The sequence below is a fragment of the Gossypium hirsutum genome, chromosome D03 (genome assembly GCF_007990345.1).
Source record: "Gossypium hirsutum isolate 1008001.06 chromosome D03, Gossypium_hirsutum_v2.1, whole genome shotgun sequence".
Classification (NCBI taxonomy): Eukaryota; Viridiplantae; Streptophyta; class Magnoliopsida; order Malvales; family Malvaceae; genus Gossypium; species Gossypium hirsutum.
In genome coordinates, this window is record NC_053439.1 from 26,116,963 (window position 1) to 26,128,397 (window position 11,435).

The window sequence follows — 11,435 nt, forward strand, 5'->3', positions numbered from 1 at the left end:
TTTTTGAAATGATGAATTATGACAAATGATTGTTAGTTAATATTATGTATGATTTATAATTAAATTTTACAGGTCTGTGATGTTTTGATTTTTATGGACTTACTAAGCTTTGCCTAAGCTTACTTTATTTGGTTTTACTTCTTTGTAGATTGTCAGACTTTTGCTGTCGATTGGAACGTCATTGGAGATAACACTATCCAACAACTCATTCAGTATCTATTTGCTTCTTTTGGCCTAGTTATAAATGGTATGTAAATAGGGTTTTGGTTATATATGGTATAAATACTATGGTTATATGTTGTGCCTTTTGAAGAATATAGTGTATGTTTTGATACAAATCTTATTGGTATGTTGGTTAGTTGAAGTATGTGATGGTGAATGAATGATCTTGTATTTAAAGGCACTTTTAAAGGTTATTTTGGTATGTTTATGTAAATAGGAAACTTGGAATACTTTGTGTTTAGTTGAAATGGTCAATTTGGTTGTGGTAAGTTGTGAACTTAGGATTAGATATATGTGCATTTGATAATTTGGAATTTGGTGTTTACAATTTGGATGATGATTGAATGAGTTTAACTTGTGGTATATGTTTTGGTTGAATGGTTGTTGTTTATGTTTGAAATTGTGGTGCCAATGAGGGCATATTGGTTAGGCACATAGGTTGATTCTGAATTGGTGTATTTTTGCTTGTTTTGGCACATTTTGAATAGGTTTGAAAGTTGGTTAATACATAGCTTGGAGTCTAAGTTTTGGTATGTGAAATGGCTTGTGTTTGAAGGTATTTTTGGGCACACACGATTGTGTGTCCCATACAGTTGCATGACATGACTTGGCGATACGGTCGTGTGACCATGAGTTACACAGGCACAAATTATTATACGGTTTGGCCACACAACCATGTTCTTGAGTCACACAAGCTGAGCTTTGTCACACGATCGTGTGACCCCTATTTTCACTTTTTGCTCAAATTTTTTTAAAAGTTTCATTTTAATCCAGAATTGCTCCCAGTTTGTTTTAAATGTTTTGTAAGCTCGATTTAGATCCCGAGTTTATTGAACAACATGCAAATGAATGGTTATGATTTCTTTATTTGTGTTTTATTGATATTATGATAGATGTTCAAGGTTTAATGTCATAACGCCTTATAGCTCGAGTTGTGTGACTGGACCAGGTATAAGGTGTTACATTATACCTCTTGGTAAGTATTATATCTTTGCATGTTAAGTTTTTGAAGGAGAAAAGATGTTAAGGATTTTATGAATAGTAAGTTACGAATGCAAGGTCTTGTATGGGGGTTATCTATGATTGAGGTGTCAGCAATTTGTGTGTAAATGAGTGATGGATCTGTGTTCCTTGAGCAGATATTGCTGTTAGGTCAATATAAATGTCTGAGTTTGGAGTTTCGAGCTAGAATTTAGGTGGGTATTAGGTGACTCTCTATCCTGACTCCTGCATGTTGATTGTTCAGGTAAAGACTTATATATATAATGATAACACCTCAGATAATGGGTAAATAGGTGAAGCATAGTAAAAAATTTATACATGTATGGTGACATTATGTATGAACTACTACATGAATAGAAAGTGATCGATAAGTATGCAGGTAAAGTTTGATATAGGAATATATGAATTGATCAACTATGCGTGAAAAAATCTGGGTCGGTAAATTCTGGGTAAAATGTCTCTTATGATGCCTCTGGTAGGGCAGTTATATCGCTAACCAGACTGGCAGACCACGATCTGAAAATAAGTGTAAGACCTTGTGGTTGAGACCCATGGCAATGTATGATATGAAAAAACTCATGGCGTAGCCTTCATCAAGATAAAAACTAGATTGGCAGATCACGACATGAGAATGTGTATGTCTATGTGGCTGAGACCCATGTCAGGATATGACTGTATGAATATTTATGAAGATTCCTTCGATAATGTGTAGATCGAACTGGTAGATCATGACATGAAATTATGTATAAAACCATGAGGGAGAAACCCATGGCTTCTACTATGAAAGTTCACTGGGACAGTAAACACGTGATTCTGTATGTCTAACTGTGTGGCGTGATCTGTTAAGCATTTCTGGTGATAAGTTTTGTATCATCATATTTGTGTATTCAATGATATCTATGTGATACAATGTGGTTATCCGCCTTTGTGGTAAGTTCTATATAAATTATGAGAATTTTTTATAGATAAGTATATGGTAAGGGTATGTACATCTAAAGTTAATTTGGTTGAATTAGTTTTATGATGTAATCGAAAGAGTCTTAAGGGAAGTCTCTTGAAAATAAAGTTGTATTTGTATGTTCAAAGAGAGTATCTGTCATGGTAATCTATTAGTCTTGAACATGGGCATATTTGTAGTCATGAAAGGTATAAGCATTCGCCAATCTGAGTTCGTTTGAGTTACATAGTGCTAAAACTTGAGTATTTAGCATCTGTCACATCTGAATGGTATCCTGACTCTTTTTGAAATCTTATGGAATCTGAGTTGATTGACATCTTGGTTTATCCTAGTATTTTGTAACAAGGTTGCGTTGGGATTCTTCTAAATAATCTATAATAATTCTCATCGGTATGAGTATGCATTGGTCTAAGTCAAGATATGTTATGATTATCAGACTTAGTAAGGGTATCCACCAAATGAATGATCTATAAGTAGTATGCGCCAAGAGAATAGTACCAGTGATCAATTATTCTGGAATAAACGTTGAATGTTGTTTGATGATAATAGAAGAGATTGTATCATCTGGTAAGATCTAAAGATAGCCAAAGAGTTAAGTGAAAGATAATAAGTAAAGAACGGTAAGTGGTGTGTAAGTAAGTATAAAGTATATATATATATCTAAAGCTATGAAGGTATCCACCAAAGATAGGAATGGTAATCCAAAGAGACAAAATGTAGAAATTCAGCAAGAAAAGTTTAAAGGTATTTTGTGTTTAAACTCACTAAGTTTGTATAACTTACAAATGTTTTGTTTATGTTTCAGGTATTGTTGTGAATGATTATACCAAGAGGGAAGATGCCAGGAATACACCAAGGAAGGGGTGAATTGGGTTGTTATGCATATAGCGGTCAATCTAGAAAAGTGGTCTATAGTAGAATTATGTCTTTAAGAGTTTGTCCTTAGCAAACTTTTGGTGTTGTAATAAGTGGTAACCAATTTGATGTAGTATTTTGTTTTAAAATACCTTACCTTATTTTTTTTTATGTTGAGCTTTTAATAAATTGACAAGAGAAAAGTTTTAAATAAGAAGTAATCGTCCATTATTTTTGAGATTTTTCTAAGTAATGTGTGGTAACACTCGAGATCCAGACCCTATGAATCGAGTCATGTTGAGGGTGTTACACAACGTATAGTATGCACTCCACACCTCGTTGATATAAACCAAAGTATAATCTCGTATTCTAATCTTATGACATGCCAACTATACCTACCTTTGCTCGAGATCGTTAATAAGGTAACCAATGTTTCAAACATATTTGTATGTTTCATGTATCAAATTTCAATACATAGCCAAATCATTTCATGCTCAAATCAATTCATCCCTGTAACACCCTATACTCAACCTAGTTTACAGGTCCGATTGCAAAATGTCACATCATCTCCAAAATAAACTATGAACAATTTACAACTAAATTGTATTACTAACATGACTAAAATAGCCAAATTTGTCTTCTTTAATCATATTTAACTTCGTTTGTTTTTTTAAGTAACATTTTAACATGTTTAATTGGCTAACTTGCTAAAAGGAAGTACAACTATAATTTCTAGTTAATAATCTCAACAGGTGGCTTATGAAAAATTAACAATAATAGCTTTAATATTTTGAATCAATTTCTCTTTGTTGTAAATAAAATACTATGGTTTAGTTACAAAAATTCTAACCCTGAGGCTCAGCCTCTAGGTCACCCCACTATATATTTATGTTAAAGTTAAGAACACAAGTTCACCTAAGCTTGAACGAATTCTGACTTGATCCCTCATTAGCTCCTTATATAAACCATTATACCTAGAAAACATAACAAAAAATAAGTAAGCTCAAATGAACTTAGTGAGTTACTAATATAACATACCATTTATGAATTTATAAGTTAGAACTTCATGGGTCTGATCTCCTGTTAAACATCACTTGCACCAGTGTAGTTCACGCATCTTCCTTGCATACTCTTATCCTCCCTTGCATTGGCTCAACTTGAAAATTTGTACACTTTCTGTATTATCACAATCTTTCATTTCTATTGCTTGTTTTATAGACTACAATGCAAAATGATTTTGCTTACCCATTTGCACCAATTTCATACAAGATGGATTATTACCTCCATTGCCAATAAAACATATGTGAATTACCTTAACAATTATTATCCTTGCAGATTAACATATGGTGGATTGATTCTAGAAAACTCATCATGCATGGAGATTCATACTTAGAGAATTTTTACATCTGGATTTACACATAAAGTCTATATACATGGTCTCAAGCTTTGCGAATACATACTTATGGACCTTACTTGCGAACCTTTACATACAGAATCATAATCACAGATTCATAAATATGGATTCTTACTTGTGAACTTATTCTTAAATGATAATCACTCTCAGACTTTTGTTTGGCGAATAATCACTGTCAGACTCTTGTTTTGCTAATAATCACTATGACTCTCGATTTAAAGATAATATTTGGCAGAGACTTTTACATGAAAGAAGATCCCTGCGATGTTGGCTTGAGAAAAATAATTTAATCGAACTCTCGTAGCTTGAACATAAGGACAAACCCATGCGATCTCTTGCTTGGATAATAGTCCATACTGACTCTTATGAAAGATAGTCTTTTTGAACTCTTAAACTTGAAACATGAATATAAGATCATCGGACTACCATAGCTTGAATCACAAAAATAAATCCAGTGAACTGTCATACATACAAATTCATATAGAAGATTCATGGATATGAACTTATACATGGCGCACTCATACTTGTGGATCCATAGACAAAGATTTACATATAGATGTTGATGCTGATTCACATACGCAAGTTGTTCCGCGGGCTTTATATGGAGGAATTCCACATGTAACTTGTATGAAGCTTAGAGAACAAGGCCAACGGATAGTTGTAACTTGAATCATGAGATAAGTCCAATGGACCGCCACATCTTTCCTGTGCCCAAGGCTCTGGAACTTGCTTACATGCATGAGGCTTTAAGCCTTATTCTCCGAAAAGTCTCATACTTGAAAGACTCATGTAGGGTTATCATAAACATGTACACATATCTATGTACAATCTAACCAAACCTTCACAAAACCAAATATCATACCTATAAATTCTTTATACAACCCACCCGAACCTTCACAAAACCAATAACATGTGGTACAGAGTGCACAACATGACATTTCTTCATTTTCCATGACTGACATTTAACAGGAATTCAACTAGACATACTGCTAATAACACAACATAGATCATACCCAATATATCACCTATCAGACCATCTCAATGATAACCTCTTTAATAATTACTTTACCAGTAACAACTCATCAAAACAACAAACTTATATATAAAACCAAACATGCATCTGTAGATTAACACTTTGCATGCTTCAACAGTACAACAAACATCCCACAACAACACAATACTAATATAAATAATACAAACACTGAGGATTTGAGTTTAGAAACTCACCAGCAAAATACCGAAAAGCTAATACAGATTACATCTGCTTAATTTTGCCCTTATTGCTTGATCCTCCTCTTTCTCAGTTGGCTAAGCATAACAACCATATCAGAATCAAAAGGAAAGCATACATAAGAAAACCATTATTCATTTGCAGGCTGAGAAACTTTAAAGGTTAATTATAACCTTAATCATCACAGTACAAATTTAATGAATTAAGCTGAAATCCTCTATTTTTCTTCTGTTTTTCCTCAATCCAAAGATACAGAAGAGTTAAAAAGATTTTTAGTTTACTAAATTCTTAATTTCGTAAGCTAATACGTTAGTTTCTCCCCCCTTCATGTAGACCGCTCCTTAATTTTTCTCTCTTACAAAACAAACCAGAGAAGAAGATAGAAGAAAGAAAATGAATACAAAAATGACAGAGAGCTCTCCAAAGAATGACGTCCATCTCCTATATAACCTTCCCGAACTTGTTCACCAAAACCAATTCATCAGTATCCGATTAATGTTCTTTATCATAATGTTTTCCACTAAACAAAATAGTCAGTTCTAATGTAACGAGACTAGTAGTTGAAATCTAACCAATTACCAAATCAATTTGCAAGATTCACAAAATTACACTAAAACCCTCATAAACAGAAAGTTTTATAATTAAATACTTAGAATTACTATTGTACATATCCCTTAACATTTTCGGGTGTGACAATACCATTACATATCATCACTATGTTTCGATATTATATAATATTTGTATGGCAATCTCACATATCACATGGATACCTTGTAGATTTTGGAACCAAAATTGGAAGATGGAAACAAAGTTTATTTCTTCCTTCTTTAGCTTGGATGGGACAACTAAAGGAAAAAGATGATAGGTTTCATCTTTTTCCACTCACATATATTATATACTTAGATTAAGGAATGTAATAAAGCTTAACTAACTTTACTTTTTAACCATTAACCATGTTTAATCTAATGATTTTTTTCTTAATTAAAAGTGAATGGATGACCATCAAATTCCACAATCTAAATTAACTTAATGGTTAAATAACCATTAAGTCTCTTGGCTAATTTCTATTCAAGTCCCTAAGAATTATTTAAATTAAAAATTCAATAGCGATAAGATTTTTTTTTTACAATTTAGCCTTTGTACTTTAATTAACAAGTTTCTCAATTAAATTACTTGACCGTTTATCGTTATATTTTGATACTAACTTCAAAAATTCTTCTCGAATAATCTCACTGACTTGGTTTACGAAATTGGGTTCCGAAAGTGCACTTTTCGATACTAGCTACAATAAGGTTGTTATAATGCAAATTCAACCAAAATAAGAAAAGCGAGTTATTATTGATTGGTTGACATGAGAAAAGCTAGAATATGTATTGTTATGATGAGAATCACATTCAAAACCTAATTGGAACAAATTCAAAAGTACAGAGATTAAATTCTAAATTTACCAATTTTGTCGAGAAAAGGGTAAAAGTATAGTTTTCAGTACTCAATGATGTTTTTTTTAATATTAAATGAGAAATATAAACTTTTTGTTGATTAATAACCGTTTGATTTGATGAAATTGTATTTTGATGCAAAATGAGCAAAATGATAATTTTACCATAAATGATATTTTGGTCATTTCTTAAGCATTTTATATTGAAAATATTAATTTGTTGATATAATTGATTTATGTAATTATTACGGATCATAGGATCAAGGAAATAAGGAAAAAAGTCCTAAACTTTAGAACTTGGGCTCATATGTGGACTTAGGCTTTTGGCCCACTTGAGTATTTTTAAAAGGATGAGAAGGGCCTCCCTCCTCCCTCCCCCCTCCCCCCTCCCCCCTCCCCCCAATCAGTCTTTCATCTTCTCCAGCCGACCAACCGCTCCCATGGAGCTTCCTCATTTCTTTTATTTTTTTCATGCTTTTTCATGAAATTTCTCCAACACCTAAAATTTGAGATTTATAATAGTTCGGCTCCAACTGCCTACCTCCATTACTTTAGTTTTCTACCATTAAGGATTTCTCAATTGAATACTAAAATTGATACCTTTCAAAGAAATGGTTAGGGTTTCTCAAGTGACTACTGAAATTGATATCTTTCAAGTAGAAGGTATAACATTTACAGCACTATATTTAGGCTTAGATAGAACCTTTCGCCTCGAGCTTGGCTAAACTAAAACTCTTAGTTTTTATAGCTCAATTAAAACTCTCCCAATTTACAAAATGGTGATAAAGATGAAGTAAACAATAAACCCTTTAAGAAGGTAAGCATTTACAAAGTTATGTTCACTAAATAAATGAAATAAGAATGATCAAAGATTTTACAATATCAACTTTGAGACTAGAAAAATGAGAAATGAAGAATTTAAAGTTTTTCTCTTGACTTTGATACTTAAAATATGTCTCTTTTGAGTTTGCAGTGTTCTTGGTGAATATTTATTATCAATGAATAAGTTTGTAGACATTTACTTCTCATAGAGTGCTAATTCAACATATTTATGTGCTTTATTTTGATAAATTTTTGGGCACGATACTATTAATTTTGGTGTTTATTATCTAATTTCTATGTAGGTGCAGTGCAAGTCCAAAATATGAAGCACAAGTGAAAATATCGAGTCAAATGAAAGATTTGGGTATGAGAGTAGTAATTTGACATACAAAGTTTTTAAAATTTTATGATTATTTTATTTTAATTATTTTTATTTATAAATATATTTATTAGGACTTTAATTAGGATTAATTTTATCCCATATATTTTATTTAGATAAATATTTAATTTTATCTTGAAGAGTTTTTGTAGAAGTGGAATACTAATCGTTATTTTTTACCTTAAAAACTGAAAGTAGGAAAAAGAAAGTACGTAATTTGCTTTTGGAAAATACGGTAGTAAATTTTTCCTTATTTTTAGTTTGGCTTTTGCGCCAAAGCATACCGTGAAAGTTTCTTTCATTCTATTAGATTTTATTTTGATTATTTCGTTTACTTAATTAATTATTATAACCAACTAAGCTATGTTCTAGACAAAGATGAATCAAAATTTGGTATTAGAGTTCTGAGATCTGAAATTATATTTAACATTTTTTTATTCTTTTCTTTTTTCGTTTCAAGATATGGATATGATAATTTCATAACATTGGTTTTAGCATTGTTTTAAGAAAGATCTCTTGTACGGTGATGGAAATAATACACGGTTGGTATAAATAATTCGACATCGAATCATTTTTCTGAAGGACAAGTTAGCATGATTTGATTGGGAGTGCAGTTGGATGATGCCATAGGATTAATTAGTGATTAAATTTAAATGATTCACACGGTTGAGATCAATAACTAGAGTTGTATTCTTCTAATTTGTAAGGCTGTCGTACTTTCAAGGTTATTTGTTTGGTAAGATTAATCGTTGGGCGATTCTCGTGGTTAATTTACAATTAAGGAAGAATTGGTGGTTGAGGCATCCTCAATCACTATAATCGACTTACCAGTGAGCGAGAAGACATCCATAATCCGTGATCAATTTCGAAATTGAGGCTGACGTCATACCCGAGGCTGGAACATTCATCAATTCGATTTATTTTATTAATTTCAAAATTAATTTTTATTTATTGTTTTACTGTCTTTCACTTTTTATTTATTTAATATCACAATATTTTAATCCCCTTTATTTATTTTAAGCACAATTGCAAGAGCGTGGGCGTGAAATTGCCCACGAAGTCCTTGGTTGTGAGAAAATCGAGCACTTTCAAACCAATACCTATTTGATTTGTTTTTAGGCATATGATTTATTTTTGGTGGATTCGGCACCCATCAACGACTATTGGGAATGAAATCTAACAACTGAAAGCATTAAGTTCAAGTTGTGCCCTTGCAACTTATCTCTCGAGACATATCAAAGGTGTCAAGCCATGCATATAGCAGTCATATAGCAGTTGGGAGACTAGATCTCAAGACATGCATGCCACGACATATTATCTATGTCTCGAGACTTTGCATCATTGAGTAAAATTTGGCTACTGATTTCCTTGCCTCAAAACTTAGAACTATATGTCTCAAGACGACTATCAAAGTGCATGTTAACAATTTAGTATTGGCTCAAAAATATTTAGATAAGTTAAAGCACATTTAAAACATATTTTTAAATATATTACAAGTAGAGATGTTCATGAGTTAGGTCAGACCTAAGCATAATATTAACATATTTTATCTTGCCCAAGCTCGGTCCAATCGAAAATATAGGCCTAAAATTTTGCCCAAGTCTACTTATATTTGCAAATGGCTAACTCAAGCTCATTTCAAACCAGACCATACTTCTTATTTTTCTTAAATAATATACATTTATATTATTTTAGTTTAATATTTAATAATTTTATATAGTAAAAAAATATATAAGCATCTTAGCATTTTTTAAGGTTTACGTTATAGTAGTGTTATATATTTAGTATAAATTCTTTTTTGTGTTTATATATTATATAATATACAAAAATAACATAATATAAAGTATTACAAACTTTAAAAACAGGAAAAGTCAAGCAAAGCTCAAGCCTTTAATATTTAAGCCTAAACCCGACCCATATTTTAAAAAGACCTAATGTTTTTGCTCAAACTCATTTTTCAGAGCTAATATTTTTGTTTAAACCCTTTCAAAATTAAAACATGCCTTCGAGTCTAGATGGATAGTTCAACTCATATACAAGTCTAATTACAAATCTTTGAAAATGCTTTAAAAATGTTAAAAGTTTTCAACTATATTTTCACCTACTAATTTTAAAAACAAATAATTAAAATTTATCTTAAAAATTTCCAAATTCATCAAACACTAGAGTAGGGGTGAGCAAAATTCGATTCGACTCGAAAAAATAAAAAAAAATTCGAATTTCAAGTTAAACGAATCGAGTTATTCGAGTTAATCGAGTTATTCGAATCAACTCGAATTTTTTTTTCGAATTTCGAGTTCGAATCGAGTTAAGTTTTTGAATTCGAATAACTCGAATAATTCGAATATCAAATTATAATATTTTACATTTTTACCCTAAACTCCCAAACTTTTTTACTTTTTCCTCAAAACTTTTACTCCTTCTCACTTTCCCCCAAAACTTTTACTCCCCTCCCCTCCCAACCCCCCAATCTACCCAAAATCCATTTCCCACCAAAGTTTTACTCTTCCATTTACTTTTTCTCAAAATTTTACTCCCAAAAACCCTCAAAACCTTTTATTTTCCCCCAAAATTTTTACTCCCTCCCACTTTTCCCCTAAAACTTTTATTCTCTTCCCATCCCACCTCTCATCTACCCCAAACCCTCCCTCCTCCAATTTTTTTTTAATATTTTCCCTCCAAAATTTTACTCTCCCTATTTACTTTCCCTCAAATTTTATTCTCCAAAACTTTTTATTTTCCCCCTAAACTTTTACTTCTCATCCTTTACTCTCAAATAAAAAATCAAAATTATTCAAAAAAAAATCACTAAACATAAATAGTAATAATTTTATTTATATCGACTATTTATATTATTAAATTAAATTTCACATTTTATATTATTTATATTATTGAATTGTTGTCATATTGAATATTTATATTAAATTGAATTCTTAATTATGCCATAAAATATTCGTGTTAAAATTTTATATTGGTATCAATTTCACATTTTATTTTTAAAATAACTTTTATTAAAAAATCATATTTTTATATTTAATATATTTTTTAATTCCAAAATACATAGTGACAAAAATCTGAAGATAATTGAAACAACTAAGCAAACAAATAAGCTAA